We start from the raw sequence: 18,282 nt of genomic DNA on the forward strand, positions 1-18,282 counted from the left end.
ATAAACAAAACTCGCAATTTCTCTTTTCATTCCCGGCCACCAAAATAACTTTTTCAAATCATGATACATCTTCGTAGCCCCAGGATGAATACTCAGGCCACTACGATGTCCTTCCTCAAGGATACTCTTCTTAAGTTCGGTAACATCCGGAATACACACCCGATTACCAAATTTCAAAACACCATTCTCATCAGCTCTGAATTCACCACCTTGACCTTGATTCACTAGAGTCAACTTATCCACCAAAAGCACATCGGATTTCTGGCCCTCTCTAATCTCATCCAGAATATAACTCGTTAACTTCAACATTCCCAATTTAACACTATTGTGAGTACTCTCACACACCAAACTCAAGTCTCTAAACTGCTCAATTAAATCCAATTCCTTAACCATTAACATAGACATATGCAATGATTTCCGACTCAATGCATCAGCCACTACGTTTGCTTTACCCGGATGGTAATTCAAACCAAAGTCATAATCCTTCAGAAACTCTAACCATCTCCTCTGTCTCATATTCAGCTCTTTCTGATCAAACAAATACTTTAAACTTTTATGGTCACTGAAAACCTCAAATCTTGACCCGTACAAGTAATGCCTCCATAACTTCAGAACAAATACCACGGCTGCCAACTCTAAATCGTGTGTCGGATAGTTCCTCTCATGAACCCTCAGTTGTCTCGAAGCATAAGCTATAACCTGCTTATTCTGCATCAACACACCACCCAAACCCAACAATGAAGCATCACAGTAAACCTCAAATGATTCCGATGGACTCGGTAATATCAGAATAAGAGCAGTAGTTAACCTTCTCTTTAACTCTTGGAAACCTTCTTCACATTTTGAGTCCCAAACAAACGCTTGCCCCTTTCTAGTCAACATCGTCAACGATAATGCCAACTTAGAAAATCCCTCAATGAATTTCCTATAATAACCTGCAAGTCCAAGAAAACTCCTTATCTCAGAAACTGACTTCGGAGCTTCCCACTTAGATACAGCTTCAATCTTAGAAGGATCAACAGCAACACCATCTCTTGAAATCACATGACCAAGAAAACTACCCTCTTCTAACCAAAATTCACACTTGGACAGTTTAGCAAATAACTTCTTTTCTCGTAGAACTCCTAAAACCACCCTCAAATGCTCAGCATGCTCTTCTTCAGATTTCGAATACACCAAAATATCATCAATAAACACCACAACAAACTGATCTAGGTACGGATGGAAAATCCTATTCATATACTCCATAAATACTCCAGGCGCATTAGTCACACCAAAAGGCATTACAGAATACTCATAATGTCCATACCTTGTTCTAAAAGCAGTCTTCTGAATATCCTCAGTTTTCACACGTATCTGATGATACCCAGATCTCATATCTATTTTACTGAACACACTCGCACCAACCAACTGATCCATCAAATCATCAATCCTTGGCAAAGGATACCGATTCTTGATCGTCACTTTATTCAGTTGCCTGTAGTCCACACACAACCTCATAGTACCTTCTTTCTTCTTAACCAATAACACTGGTGCGCCCCACAGTGACACACTCGGACGAATAAATTTCTTATCCAACAGATCTTCCAACTGACTCTTCAATTCAGTTAACTCAACAGCAGACATACGGTACGGAGCCATCGACATCGGCCTAGTACCAGGTACCAAATCAATCGAGAACTCAACTTCACGCTCTGGCGGTAATTCATTCACTTCTTCAGGAAACACATCAGGAAAATCACACACCACAGCTAGATCGCAAATCACCAGTTTATCTTTAGCCTCCAAAGTCGCTAACAGCATAAACAACTCTGCCCCATCTACTACTGCCTCATTCACCTGCCTTGCTGATAGAAACAAACTCTTTCCTTCCTCAATCTCAGGAAAGATCACAGTCTTATCAAAACAGTTGATATGAACTCGGTTAAACACCAACCAGTTCATACCCAGGATAACATCAATCTGCACTAGTGGAAGACACACTAGGTCTATTCCAAAGTCTCTACCAAAAATACTCAAAGGACAATTTAAACAAACTGAAGTAGTAGTCACTGAACCCTTCGTAGGAGTATCAATCACCATACTTCCATGCATCTCAGATATCTCTAACTTAAGTTTCACAGCACAATCCAAAGATATAAAGGAATGAGTAGCACCGGTGTCAATAATAGCTACAAGAGGAAAGCCATTAATATAACACGTACCTCGGATCAAACGATCATCTGCAAAAGTCTCAGAACCCGATAAAGCGAAGACCTTGCCTCCCGACTGGTTCTCTTTCTTCGGCTTAGGACACTGTGGGCTAATATGACCCACCTCTCCACAGTTGAAACAAGTCATAGTCTTCAACCGGCACTCTGCAGCCAAGTGACCACCTTTGCCACACTTGAAACACTTCTTCTCAGCACTGGTACACTCATGGAAACGATGTCCAGCCTGACCACATCTGTAACACTTAGCAGGGGCACTGGAGTCTCCCCCACTAGGTCTCCTCATCCCATTTTGTCTCTGGAAACCTTTGCCAACTGCATACGGCTTCCCACGATCATTCTGATTCTTGCCTTTCCTATCAACCCTCTGCTGATAGCTCTCCGCTCTGGTTTTGGTATCCTGTTCAGAAATTCTGCAACAGTCAACCAAATCAGAAAACACTCTAATCCGCTGATACCCAATAGCCTGCTTGATCTCGGGACGTAACCCGTTCTCAAACTTCACACATTTTGAGAATTCCCCAGTAGCCTCATCATAGGGAGTGTAATACTTCGATAGCTCTGTGAACTTAGCAGCATACTCCGTAACAGACCGGTTGCCCTGCTTCAATTCCAAGAACTCTATCTCTTTCTTTCCTCTGACATCCTCTGGAAAGTACTTCCTCAGGAATCTCTCTCTGAACACAGCCCAAGTGATCTCAGTATTCCCAGCAGATTCCAACTCAGTGCGGGTAGCAACCCACCAATCATCTGCTTCTTCGGACATCATATGCGTACCGAACCTGACCTTCTGGTTCTCGGCACACTCAGTCACTCGGAAGATCCTCTCAATCTCCTTCAACCACTTCTGAGCGCCATCTGGATCGTATGCTCCCTTGAACATTGGAGGATTGTTCTTCTGGAACTCACTCAGTTGACGAGCAGCTCCCATTCCCACAACATTCGGATTTCCTCCAAGTACTCCAGCTAGCATACCCAGAGCCTCAGCAATCGCAGCATCGTCTCTACCTCTTCCAGCCATCTCTATTCTGAAAACCCAATCAAGCTAAAACAATAAGTACTGATAGGGTTACACAACACCTATCCCGTACAGGGAAAAGAAAATAATTACGACTCGACTCGACCGACTATGCTCTGATACCACTAATGTAACACCCTTCTAAAATACCCCAAATATTTAATTTAAATAACAACATATATCAATCAGAGTAAATATGCAATTAAGGGTGTCACACAATTACTTCACACCATTCACCATGATAACTGTCATGCTCTTTTATTAATTCAAAACATAAAGCATTTGCACAATACGCAGCGGATAGAGCTTAAATCAATCATGCAAAACATGTAGCATATTACATGTAAACTGGTTCACAACCAACAATAAAACATTTAAAACATCCCATCCCGATGTTACATCTACCAGAGCATGACCCACTAAGGAACTACACTAGACTTCAAGCACTAGCTCCTACCCAATCACTGCTCGTTACCTGAAAAATAGTTGTAAGGGTGAGTTCCTCAATCGATATAATAAGCATTATAAAATATCATGCAATGTTAAGTAATTTAACACATTTCATCACCCTAATCATAGCACACATTCAGTAACGGCACATCAACTCAAACATCATACTCAACACCAACATAAAGCACACGTATAATCTCAATTCATGCTCAACACCAACACAAAACACACTTATAATATTGGAATACATCCATTCATATTATACGCCATACATACACTATGCAATGAGACTCCATGCATGCGGTACCGACTATTCGTGAACATATAGTTCAACTTCACCGACCAAATCCAGGTACGGCTACCAAGCTCACTAGTCCCACTCATTTGAGACCTAGTGACTCACATCACTAATTCCTCACCATGGGAATTAGCTACCACCCCAAGGGCCATGCTATACACGCTAATCACCTAGCATGCAACATCAACAACAGACCAAATGACTAACATCACTAATTCCTCACCATGGGAATTAGCTACCACCATAAAGGCCACATTATGCTATGCCAAATCACCTAGCATGCAACATCAACAACAATCCACAATGGACATATGCTCACACTCTAAGCCATAAAACAGTCCATCCACAATTACATACATAATATATACATTCACAACATTATGCATATTTTCATACATCATCAGCATATTTATCACATAATTATATCATGTCATGCCAAATAATTCAGTCACAGTATTAGCACACTCTACTAATACCTATCCTACTCAAAACAACGAGAAATAATCCCTACTATATCACACACCGATATAGGTCAATCACCAATTATGTTCACAACATTAAAATATTAATTTTTCACTTTTCCAACAGTGTTAACCGGTTAACGCCCTGGGTTAACCGGTTAACGCAGCACAGAACACGCTTTCTGGCAAAATTCAACAGTGTTAACCGGTTAACGCCCTGGGTTAACCGGTTAACGCAAGCAAAACAGCAATACCTCACAATTCCTAACAGTGTTAACCGGTTAACACCCTGGGTTAACCGGTTAACGCAAGACAGAAAGCTGTTCCTGCGCTAACACGGAGCAGAATGCAGAATTCTCCGCATTTTCCGCCGTTGGAGGACTTCCGGACCTCCGATTCCGATTCCGTAAAAAGTTATACGTTCGGGAAATCACAACTCATACAAATACAGGTTCAATTACAATTTTCACATCATCTATTCATCACAATTTTTCAACATTCATAATCCAATTAGGGTCAAATCAACGGCTTATCACTACCCATTACATGTCAACCCATAATACCCATTAAACGACGATAAACCCCCCTTACCTGAGTTAATCCGGCAATCCTTTAGCCTCAAGCTCTTCTCTTCTCCAACCTTCTTCCTCTTGCTCTGCCTCTTTGCCCTTTTCCTCTTTTCAGCCGCTTCTCTGCTTTCACGTGAAAACTCTTTTTTCCTTATTTCCAATTTTATATATATTTTCCAATAATTATTATTCCAATAATAATAATAATAATAATAATAATAATAATATTCCAATAATTCCAATTATTTAATTAAATTAATAAATATAATATTAACTTAAATTAAATAATTATCTTATTTTTATCGGGGTGTTACACCGTCAAAAATCTCTATTCTCTCCCTGTTAATGTGTTCTGAGGCACACCGTAACTCCTTGTTGAAAATGCTGAATATGGCTTATGTGCCTCAAGAGATTTCTGTTAACCAGCTCGAGGGTGTTATTGCAAATGTTAACTCGAGACATGGTTTGGGGTTCACAGATTCAGACTTGACACCTGAGGGTCGCAATCATAATAGAGCTTTGCATATCATGATGGAGTGCAAAGGCGCGGTATTGTCATATGTGTTGGTTGATACCGGCTCCTCTCTGAATGTGTTGCCCAAGAAGGTTCTGAGTAAGCTTGATGTTGAAGGGGTTGTCCTCACACCAAGTGTTCTTGTTGTCCGTGCTTTCGATCGATCCAAGCGATCTGTTTTTGGTGAAGTCACGTTGCCTGTAAAAATTGGCCCGGAAGTATTTGATATTGTCTTCTATGTAATGGATATTCAACCAGCATATAGTTGTCTGTTGGGGCGTCCCTGGATACATGGGGCCGGAGCAGTTTCTTCAACTCTCCATCAAAAGCTAAAGTATGTGTGGAACGATCAGGTTGTAACCGTGTGTGGCGAAGAGGACATTCTTGTGAGTCATTTATCCTCCTTCAAATATGTGGAGATGGATGGCAAAATTCATGAAACTCTGTGCCAAGCTTTTGAGATGGTCAGTATTGAGAAGGAGGCTTTTGTTGAACAGAAGAAGTCGGGTACCTCGATTGCGTCATATAAGCAAGCCCTGGAGGTCATTAGTTCAGGTAATGCGGAAGGCTGGGGCAAGATGATTGACATGCCCATAAAGGAAGACAAATTTGGCATTGGTTATCAGCCTCTTCAATCAGAGCAGGGCGTTCATAATCAGAAGGGGCCGTGTACCTTCACCAACGCTGGATTGATGAATCACGGTGATGTCTTTGCAACAGGCACTGAAGACGGCGATAGTGATTGTGATCTGGACAGTTGGGTGCGCCCGTGTGCTCCAGGAGAGATGGTCAACAACTGGACTGCCGAAGAAATAGTCCAAGTTACTCTTCAGACAGAGTAATTTTCTTTTGTTTTTCATTTTACACAAAAACCCTACGCTCTGCCCGGGGCGTAGTGGTTCACTGTAGGGCCACATCATGTTTGAATTTTCAATGATTATCATTAATAAAGGACGTTTTGCAATCAAATTTGTGCTCACTGTCTTTCTGTTTTTACTTTCACTTACAAAACAATAAAATGGCAATGTTTTTGTTTTTGTGACTTCCTTGAACTCTTTTCTAAAATAAAGCATTAAACATCATTCGTGCAGAATTGATCTTGCGGACTCCATTAAAAACAGTTCTGTTATGGCTCAGTATGATTTTGATAATCCCATTTACCAAGCCGAAGAGGAGAGTGAAGAAGATTGTGAACTCCCCAAAGAATTGGTCAGATTATTGAAACAGGAGGAAAGGGTCATCCAACCTCATCAGGAAGAGTTGGAGATTATTAACCTTGGTACTGAGGACGCCAGGAAAGAGATCAAGATCGGGGCTGCTTTGAAGGAAGATGTCAAGAGAGGGCTGATTGAAATGCTGCGAGAGTATGTGGAGATATTCGCATGGTCGTATTAAGATATGCCTGGTTTGGATACAAATATTATGGTGCACAGGCTACCTCTCAGAGAGGATTGTCCTTCGGTAAAGCAAAAGCTTCACAGAACTAGTCCTGACGTTGCTGTCAAGATCAAAGAGGAAGTTCAGAAGCAGTTGGATGCGGGTTTTCTGACATTTACCAATTATCCCCCTTGGGTGGCCAACATCGTACCCGTGCCGAAGAAGGATGGTAAAGTCAGGATGTGTGTCTATTACCGAGATTTAAACAGAGCCAGTCCGAAAGATGACTTCCCATTACCTCACATTGATGTATTGGTTGATAACACTGCTCAGTCCTCGGTTTTCTCTTTCATGGATGGTTTCTCTGGCTATAATCAGATCAAGATGGCGCCAGAAGACATGGAGAAGACGACATTCATTACACCTTGGGGCATGTTTTGTTATAAGGTGATGCCATTTGGGTTGAAGAATGCCGGTGCTACCTACCAAAGAGCTATGACGACTCTCTTTCATGACATGATGCACAAAGAGATTGAAGTATACGTGGATGATATGATTGCGAAGTCTCAGACAGAAGAGGAGCACTTTGCAGAAGTTGTTTGAAAGACTGAGAAAGTTCAAACTGAGGTTGAATCCAAGCAAGTGTGCGTTTGGAGTGAGATCCGGAAAGCTGTTAGGTTTCATTGTTAGTGAGAAAGGGATTGAGGTTGACCCAGCGAAAGTGAAAGCTATTCAAGAAATGCCTGAACCAAGAACAGAAAAGCAGGTTTGTGGGTTTTTAGGGAGGTTGAACTACATTGCACGGTTCGTATCTCACCTAACGGCCACGTGCGAACCGATATTCAAATTGCTAAGAAAAGATCAAGCAATCAGGTGGAACAATGATTGTCAAAAAGCTTTTGATAAGATAAAATAATACCTGAAGAAACCTCCAATTCTTATACCTCCAGTTCCTGGGAGGCCTCTGATAATGTACCTTTCAGTAACAGAGAATTCGATGGGGTGTGTATTGGGACAGCATGACGAGTCTGGTCGAAAAGAGAATGCAATATACTACCTTAGCAAAAAGTTTACCGACTGTGAAACAAGATATTAACTGCTCGAGAAAACTTGCTACGCTTTGGCATGGGCTGCTCGCCGACTAAGACAGTATATGTTGAACCATACTACCTTGTTGATTTCTAAGATGGACCCAATAAAGTACATCTTTGAAAAGCTGGCTCTTACCGAACGAGTGGCTCGTTGGCAGATGATTCTAACAGAGTATGATATCCAGTACACGTCGCAAAAAGCCATCAAGGGTATTATTCTGTCTGATTACCTTTTGTAAGACCCCAATTTTGTCCCTAAGATCCCTCATGACATCATATCATATCATTGCATAGCCTCAAGGATCATTGGACACCTTGCTTCCTTCCCTGCGGGTGGGTTATCTTCTTGAGAGTCGTTCTTGATCACCAAGCATTCTTTGCATTTGTATGTCATCTGCTTTTCTTTTTATCACTAACCAAAAGTACAAAAATATGTCATCTAACCCTTGTCTTGCAGATGAAGCAATCAACAGGTTAAGGCAATCCAAAGGCAGTCATTGAGCAATAGATGGTGGTCATTCTTGAGATTTGGACCCCACAATCATTCACAAGAGTTCATATGAGCTATGATGTCATTTTGAAGCAAAATCCCAAGTGGTAGAGGCTTGAACTTCATCAGAACATCTTCAGGTCAACTGAAGGCCTAGAAGGTCAACTGCAAAGTCAACTATGGATTTGGAGGTGGGAAGTGATTAGAAGTACTTCATTCATGTTCAAACAAGTCTCATTTGACATTTCAAACACTCACATTGAAGAATTTGAAGTCCAGTCCAAACTTTCCAAAAATAGAAAGTGACCTATAATTTGAACTTTCTAAAAATGGAAAGATTTTGAACCAACTTCAACTTCAAATTACATCATCAAAAAAGCCTAAAATGAAATTTTGTTGAACATGAGAGTTGTAGAGCTTTCTCTCCCATTTCCAAAAAGTCCAAGATCATCAATTTCTCATGTATGGTTAAGGAGATATGATCAAGTCATGGCAAAGAGTGCATGGAACTTCAAATGGACATAACTTTTCAACCAAAGCTCCAAAATGGGTGGCTCTTTTTGCATTGTTCTTCTTTTGACCTCTAATTTCCAAATCATGCATCACATTACATGAATTATCATCACATGATCACTTGTTAATCCATTGGCTTTTTGGAGGGAAATCTTAAAATTCAAATTTGGTGCATTGTTTGAACTTTTTGCCATCACCATTGATTCCAAAATTGGATTTTAAGTGAAAATAAAGGGAATTCGTGCACTGTTCACACATGCACTCCATGCATAAGATGAAAAACCAATTTGCACATACACCTTAAAACTTGACTAATCTCATTAGCATTTGGTTTAAACATGATTAGAACATAATTAGCAAGGCATATATAAAGAAAATCATAACTGTTTTCAGGGGATTAACATTCATTTTTCAGATCTAGATCCAAATTCTTGAAACTTTTCTCTCAATTTTTTTTGCAATTTCTTCAAACAAGTGCACATTCCATTGCTTGATTCTTGATCTTGAAGTGTTCTTGAGAAGAATTGGACATGGAACCAAGAGAAACAGTGCCATATTGAAGCATACTCGAAGATGGAAGCATTCATGGTGATTTCAAATTCTGTTGAATTCAAGTGTGTTTGAACTTCATTCTTTCCATCAATCAACTCCATAAGCACTGTAGAGTAGAATTGAAGCATTACAAGCTGCAGATAGCACGAATTCCAGTTTCTTCTCTTCAAGAGGTTACAAATCGAATCTCTTATTTTTGAATTTCCTTGCCATGATGTTGTAGATCTAAGCATGCTGGTAATTCTGAGCTTTGAGTCGTGCAAATTGCTGCTGCTTTGAGTGAGATACGTTAGATTGAAGTTTTGATGATGATTTTTAATTTCTTCGATCCGTGCTTGTTTTGGTGTTTTATGTTGAAATGATTATGGATCTTGAATGTGCATTGCATGATGAATCGATTGGTATGCTTTTGGATGATTTCTGGACACATTTTTTATTTTCTGGAAAATCCAGGTGAAGATCATGATGATCTTCATCTTCAACCTTTGAATGTTATGCGTTTCCAGATTTGCTACGGAATGGCTTCAATTTAGCTACGACTATTCAAATTAGCTAGGAAATTTTTTTGGCGCTAGGGTTTGAGTACGATACGACGTCGTTTAGGTTGAGCGCACTATTTGAATTCGCCTGTGGTTCGATTCCTGGCCAGTGTATTTTTCAAATGCTTCATTCATTTTCTCTTTTCCCTCCACATTATTCCCTACATGCTTCATATGTTTTTTTAATTTTTTCTCATCTTGTAAAAATCATATCAATTTGAAAATTGATCCAAAAATTACCAGGTTTTCTGCATTGTGATCCTTGTTCTCTCTAGCTTTTTATCATCATAATTTTACAAGTTGTGCTTGGCTGGATAACGTTTTGCGCTAGAATGATTGAACATGTGTCCTTATTTGAGGTTGCCTTGGTTATCATGTTGTGAAATGCTTGATTCTTATCCAATGAATGTGAAATTTTTCATTCTATAACTAGACACACTTCCTGACATTTTGGTGTTGATTTGGCATTTTTATCAATTGTCATTTCTGTTTTATGATTGTGCTAAGTTGGTGTGACAATTTGTGTCACACCTTTTGATGTTCAACTTATATGATGTGTTTGCCATGCCAAATGATCTCCAATTGTCCTGATATTTTGTATGATGATCTTGTTAGATGTCTTGAATATGCTTGATTTTTGTTGGAATTATTTGAATCATTTCTGATTTAATTGATATTTTTCATTATGGTTGATCACATTTGAGCTTTAAAATTGCCTTGAACTTCAATTGATCATGAAATGCTTTTGGTATATGATATTGATGTGAGACCTTTTGAGATGTGTCAAGATGTGATTGAAGTTGATTCATGTTAAATTTCAGCTTCTGTTTTGAATTTTTTCTCCATCTTTGACCCTAGGCTTTGACCTAGTGGTTTGTGACTTACATTTGAGCTTTGATTTCAGGTTGAACATCCAAGTTCCATAGTTGTTGATGCTTCATCATTGAGCATTGATGTTTGCCTTTGATTACTAACATTTGTGTGTTTTGTAGGTTGATGTTGACTCATTTGAGTTTGACTTTTGGCTTGCACATTTTTGTACATTGGGATTGTTTGTTGCTTATTGACTGTTGTCTGATTGTCTGAGTATTGTACTGATTTGTTTGATGTTTCCACAGGTACATAAGTTGCTTTATGTTCACTTGAACTTTGCTTTTGCTTGGTTGCTTAACCACTTAGGTATAATCCCTCTTCTTCATGTAGTCTGGAAGACCTACTGTTATTGGTAGGCACCTGTCTGAAGTCCTCCTTAAGAGGCAATGCTTGTGATTGTTTAATTTTGTGCCAAGCAGGAAAAGTCCTCTCATGAGGCAATTGGCAGATAAAAGAGATGTGTAGTCCATCTCCTGCTACTCAGTTGAGTCATTCACTTTGCTCACACAATGTGTTGATGCATTATGGATAATATCCCAAGATCTTATAGAGTCAATCATTTGTGGAGAAGAGCTATGAGGCACACCCCTCATCTCCATTTCATCTGCTTCACCCTAACTCTCAATGTTAGGGTTAAGAGCTCAAAATACCCTATTCCAGTTGGCTGTAAAGCCTAACCTTGCTTGAGCCTAATTGATTGTTTATAGTGTGTGCTAATTGACTTGCTCGTTTGCTTACTTGATTCATCTGTGCATATTTGTTTGAGTGTGCCTTTGTGCATTTATCATCATTAATTGTACATCATTTCATGATCATTGTTCATATCTTTGTGACACTTTTGTTTGACCATTGAGGAGTCAATTGTAAGTCCATTTATTGGCGGTTGTTTCCTATGATCTGGAAGGAGTTGGGACTAAGACCATTGATTGGCATCCTATTTCCTTGGAGTCGAGTGTAAGACCATTTATTGGCAACTTGTTTCCTCTTGCTTATTGCATTTGTTTTGTTTGTTGTATGTGAGGAGTCAATTGTAAGTCCATTTATTGGCATTTGTTTCCTATGATCATTCCTTGGAGATTGGTATAAGTCCATTGATTGGCATCTGGTATCCATTGTTTTGTTTTGTTTTAGGAGATTGGTGTAAATCCATTGATTGGTATCCGATATCCGTGTTTGTTTTGTGAGATTGGTGTAAATCCATTTATTGGTATCCGGTATCCATGTTTGTTTTGTGAGATTGGTGTAAGTCCATTGATTGGCATCCGGTATCCTTTTATGTTGCTTATCTGTTATTTGCTTGTTGCCCATTCCAAAGGAATCACTTGAATCATCTACATATGATCTCAAGAGGTGAACATCTAAGAAGTTTTGCATCCCTTAACCCTCCCACCTTTTGTTTCTTCAAAACCTCCAGTTGCATGTTAACCAAAACCTGAAAACCATTGTGCAAACATTTTCATTTCTTTTCAAATTAGAAACATAGGCCTTAAGCCTTTGATTTTCGAACTTCATTTTCACAATACTTCTTTTGAATTGAATTCTAATCATACTTTGACCATCTTTTGTGAATAAATGCTAATGGGTTAACTCCACTCATTCAATTGTTTTGTGGCTTTGTCCATGCTTGATAAGTTTTCATACATTAGCCATAGGTTTGATTTATCCTAGTTGGTTGATGTTAATCTCACCTTTTGTCCTTAGTGATTGAATTGTAAGACTTCCTTGCTTATTATAGGGTTAACCCCTCACTAGCAAGTTGAAGCTTTTCTCACATGGTGGACTTGTTGTTTGTATAAGGTTGAGTTTTCTCCCGTGGATAACGAAAGACCTTAGGGCTTTTGTTCTAAAATCAATTCACACATATTTTGGAAATCTTTTAGCCGAACTACAGCGTTTTGATCCTTACCTTCCATGGAAAGGTACGTAGGCAACGGGTTCATCCGTTCAAACACAAAAATAATAACTTGTATATTCTTTTCTCATCCCTTCAATCATGTTTGCATAATAAATATTTCATAAACAAATAACATTTCGTACAACAAGTGTGGAAAGGGTTCCCTAGGAGTACCTAGGACATATTGGGTGCCTAACACCTTCCCATTGCGTAATTAACCCCTTACCCAGATCTCTGATCTTTTCAATAGTTTTCTATATGTAAAACTTCTTAGGCTTTTGTTCGCTTTTTAGCCATTCCTTTGGATAAATAAAAGTGCGGTGGCGACTCGATTCTTTGTATGCTTTGCTTTTGATTTAGTCAATAAATCATAAAGTGACGAATACACCGCTACAGAAAAGTGGCGACTCTGCTGGGGATCGAACATTCCTTGGTGGTTTTGCCTACTTTTCACCCTTGTTGTGTGATACTGTTTATTTGTTATATGACATATTTTTGTACAATTTGGGATAACTGTATTGATTGTAATGATTGAATTGCTTGATATACAATTGCTGTTTGCTTGGTGATTTCTGTGAGATGAGTTCTATACCCGAACTCAAGTGCACCTTAGGATAGGAGAATGGCATAGTCTCGTCAACTTGTGTGGAGTATTCCTTAGCAAGTTGACTTGCGAGTCCATTCACTTGGTGGAGTTCATGTTGGATTAATAATGTCACATAAGTCATTTGTGGTTAGGCATTATTCTTTCAATCACGTGCCTTAGAAGCCAAGGACCTTAGTTTACCAAGCCCATCTTGGCCTATTTTTAGGACGTAGTGCGGAGGTCGTTCAGATGTAAGATCTGATGCGATTGTTACGCGATACTACACTCATAAGAGTCTCTCTTGAGAATATTTTTGGAATACGAGTATTCGTTCCTCCAATAATATTCGAAAGATGGGATGATGACTATGGGAACCTCTTGTAGAACATGTTCGGCAGGTTTAAACCCTAGTACACTCCCTTTGGGTGGTTCTTAACCGAGACTCCATGCTCGTGACTCTCAACAAACCCGTGATTCATGGTTGAGTTGTTCAGACATCCTTAATATCAATGGAACTTGGGTGTCGATAAGGTGAAAACCATAATCCACCAAAATGGATTATTGATATTAAGGATGATTGAGCCGGTTCATGTATCGTTAATATCAATGGAACTTGGGTGTCGATAAGGTGCAAATCCTAATCCACCAAAATGGATGATTGATATTAAGGATGCTATGAGCTTTCCCATGACCTTTGTCTGGTGTGATTTGCTTGATCCTTGAGTGTGATTGTTGCATTCATACATTCATGCATTCATCTGCATTCATGTCATCAGAAAAATCAGAAAATTTTCAAGGAACTTAAAGGGTTTATTTGCAAAAAATTTCAGACATGGAATGACCAAAAAGGCATACAAAGAAGTACAACTTTAGACAGCCCGATGTGAAAGAGTCAAGGAATCTGACATCTTATGTATTAGATCCCTTGGGTTTCAAAGCTCGGTATGGGAAGCTCCTGCCTCTGTTGACTACTCAGGTGGATGAAGGGTTGATGAGTACTTTGGTGCAGTTCTATGATCCTCTGTATCACTGCTTCTCTTTTCCGGACTTTCAGCTGTTGCCTACGCTTGAGGAGTATGCTCATCTTGTGGGTATTCATATTCTGGATCAGGTGTCGTTCAGTGGCTTGGAGAGTATTCCGACTTCTCGAGAGATTGCAGACTTGTTACACATAGATGAATCCCTTATTGAAGCTCATATGACTACCAAAGGTGGAATTCAGGGTCTTCCTTCTGATTTTCTCATTGCTCAAGCTATCGTTTATGGGAAGGCCATGAGTGAGGATGCCTTTGAGGCTTTATTTGTGCTGCTCATCTATGGTTTGGTATTGTTCCCCAACATCGACAAATTTGTGGATGTGAATGCCATTAGGATCTTTTCTGTTCTTAATCCCGTTCCGACTCTGTTGGGTGATGCCTATTTCTCTTTGCACCTGAGGAATGCAAAGGGTGGAGGAGTTATTGTGTGCTGTTTGCCTCTGTTGTATAAGTGGTTTATTTCTCACTTACCGCAGACGGTTGCTTTCAAGGAGAACAAGGGATGTCTACGGTGGTCTACGAGACTTATGTCTCTCACTAATGATGATATCTCTTGGTATGATCGCGTGTATGATATAGTTCAGATCATTGATTATTGTGGTGAATTCCCTAATGTGCCTCTTCTTGGTACATGTGGTGGGATCAGCTACAACCCTATCTTAGCACGTCGTCAGCTTGGGTTCCCCCTAAAGGATAAACCTCATAACATTCTGTTAGAAGGTGTGTTCTTTCAGGAGGGTAAAGATCCCCAAGGTCTGAAAGCCAGGATGGTCCGCGCTTGGCGCAAGATTCACAAGAAGGGTAGAAATGAGTTGGGTCCGAAGAACTGCATTGCTTTGGAGCCTTATACTTCTTGGGTCAGACAGAGAGCTTCTGAGTATCTTATGCCATATGATTATCCAAGACCTACACCGTTGGATGTGGCTGGGCCTTCAACCCTCCCTAACCAAGGCGTAGAGGAGTTGAGAGAAGAAGACCTTTCACGTGCATGGATCCGTGAAAGAGAAGAGTTGCTTCAGCAAATCAAGGAAAAGGACGCTCTGATTGAATTCCTTGAGCATCAGGTGATAGATGATCCGAATGATACCTGGACTTCTCTGCTTCCTCAGTCTTCCAAGTTCTAGAAGAGGAAGTATGATCGACTTGCTAAGGAGAAAGCAGATATGGAAGCAGCATATGAGAGAGAGATCAAGAAGCTTTGTGCATCTCGTCTTCCAGCATCTCGAGCTCCTAGGGATCCATAGGATGTTTATTTTCCTTTTCCCTTGTAATAATCAACAATGTTGTACTTCTTTGTCTTGAATATATTTGATGAGATATTTTCCATATGAGATTAAATGCTTTAAATTTCAAAAATTGCAAATAGAACCCTAAAAGTTCCTTGAAATAAAAAACAAAGCATGTGCACAAGCATTGCATGCATCATCTTGCATAAGCAGGTATTGTTCTGGTCTTCTTGTCTGTGGCCTAACTCTGTGCTCTTCATTTATTTTGAAGACAAACTGACTCATCGGTACTACACCCGAGCTAATTCTGTAAGAGTGATGGATCAATTAGAACAAGAGAACCGAGTGCTGAAGGAAGAGGTCGCCAGACTGAGTGCTCTGATGGAGCAATTCTTGGCTGCTCAGAATCAACCCTCTCCACCTCCTGCAACTCCTCCCCAGAGGACTGTTATATCTGAAGTGGTTTCTTCAACTGTGCCAGCTGCTAGTGCCCACTTCGTGCCAGCCATGCCAGCCGGGTTTCCGTGGGGTATGCCTCTTGGTTTTATGCCAGATATTCCAGCTCCTACCTTTGCTTCCATGCCGGCATCTAGCCTGGTCCTTGCGATGCCTCCTCCTGTCGTGCATACCACTCCCAGGGTAGACGACACCATCTATCATTCTGAGCCGTCTGAGGGCCCAGATGTTAATGAAAAGATGGATGCTATGAACGACCAATTTCTTGAACTCCGCAAGGAATTGAAGACCCTCCGAGGGAAAGATTTGTTCGGCAAGTCTGCTGCTGAACTGTGCTTAGTTCCCGGTGTGAAGATACCCGTCAAATTCAAAGTCCCTGACTTTGAGAAGTATAAGGGGAACACCTGCCCTCTCAGCCACCTGGTCATGTACGCCAGGAAAATTTCTACTCAGACTGATAATGATCAACTGCTGATTCATTATTTTCAGGATAGTTTGTCTGGTGCAGCTCTTCGTTGGTATATGAGCCTTGATAGTGCAAACATCCGTTCCTTCAATGATCTTGGCGAAGCCTTCGTCAAGCAATACAAATATAATGTTGATATGGCTCCTGACCGTGATCAACTCAGAGCTATGTCCCAGAAGGACAAAGAGACATTCAAGGAATACGCCCAGAGGTGGCGAGAGCTGGCAACTCATATCACTCCTCCGCTGGAAGAGAAGGAGATGACTAAGATCTTTTTGAAGACTCTTAGTTCGTTTTATTATGAGCGGATGGTCGCTAGTGCTCCCTCTGATTTCACCGAGATGGTGAACATGGGGATGCGATTGGAGGAAGGTGTCCGGGAAGGACGTCTGACTAAGGATGAAGGCTCTTCTAAACGATATGGGGAGTTTAAGAAGAAAGATGGGGAGGCACATGTTGTGCAATCCCATGCTAAACCAAGAAGACCCTCTGCCAAGAGGAAGCCTGTGCGCCATGCCAGTAACCAGCATCAGGTGGCTCACATAGCACCTGTTTTCAGAGACAACAATCAGCATCAGCAACAACCTCAGTATCAACAGCAGCATCGCCCACAGCAACAGGCTTACCAGCCTCGTGGCAACAGTAATCAGGCTAATTTGAATTATGATAGGAAGAAGATCATTTTCGATCCCATTCCTATGTCATATGCTGAGCTATATCCCTCTTTAATAGAGCGTAAATTGATTACTCCTAGAGATCCTCCGGCTGTACCTGTTAACCCGTAGTGGTGGTACAAGCCCGATCAACATTGTGTTTATCATTCCGGTGCTCCCAGTCATAATATAGAGAACTGCTATCCATTGAAGACTAAGATTCAAGACCTTATGAGATTCGGCATTCTGAGCTTTGAGGACTCAGGCCCCAATGTTACGAAGAACCCATTGCCCGAGCATGGGAAGTCGGTTAACATGGTCCAGGGTTGCCCTGGCAAATATAAAGTCAAATATGTGAGTCATATTCGACAGTCATTGGTCGAGTTGCACCGTCTGCTGTGTGATTACAGTCATATGGAGCATGACCATGACAGAAGTCGTATCTGTTCCGTCAATAGATTGGGTTGTCGCCAAGTGCGCAGAGAGCTTCAAGAGCTGTTGGATGAGGGTACCATTGAGATTCTTCAAAACAGAAATGTTGATGAAGACGAACCAGAAGTGAATGTGATTTCTCCTGTGTTCAAAATTCCTGAACCTGTTGTCATCCGTTATGATGGTAGCAAGCCGAAGGTCTCTCCTTCTTTAGTGATTAAGCCTGCAGGCCCTGTGCCTTATTCTTCAGATAGAGCAATTCCCTTCCGATATAATCCAGTTGCTGTGGAAGATGGGAAAGAAGTGTCGTTGCCTTCAACCTCTGTGGTTAATATTGCTGATGTGAGCGGGTTGACCCGTAGTGGTCGTGTGTTTTCTGCACCCCCGAAGCCTCATGTTGTTTCTGATTCTGCTGAGCGTCCGGTTGGGACTGCGGTGAATGTTCCGAATCCGGCACCTGTTGCCAAACCCTCCTCTGTACAAAAGACTCCTACTTCTTCTGTTGGCCCGAGTGGCATTGTGAATCAAGAATGTGATGAGATGCTGAAGCTCATCAAGAAGTGTGAGTACAACGTTG

Source organism: Lathyrus oleraceus, chromosome 7 (genome assembly GCF_024323335.1).
Source record: "Lathyrus oleraceus cultivar Zhongwan6 chromosome 7, CAAS_Psat_ZW6_1.0, whole genome shotgun sequence".
Taxonomy (NCBI): Eukaryota; Viridiplantae; Streptophyta; class Magnoliopsida; order Fabales; family Fabaceae; genus Lathyrus; species Lathyrus oleraceus.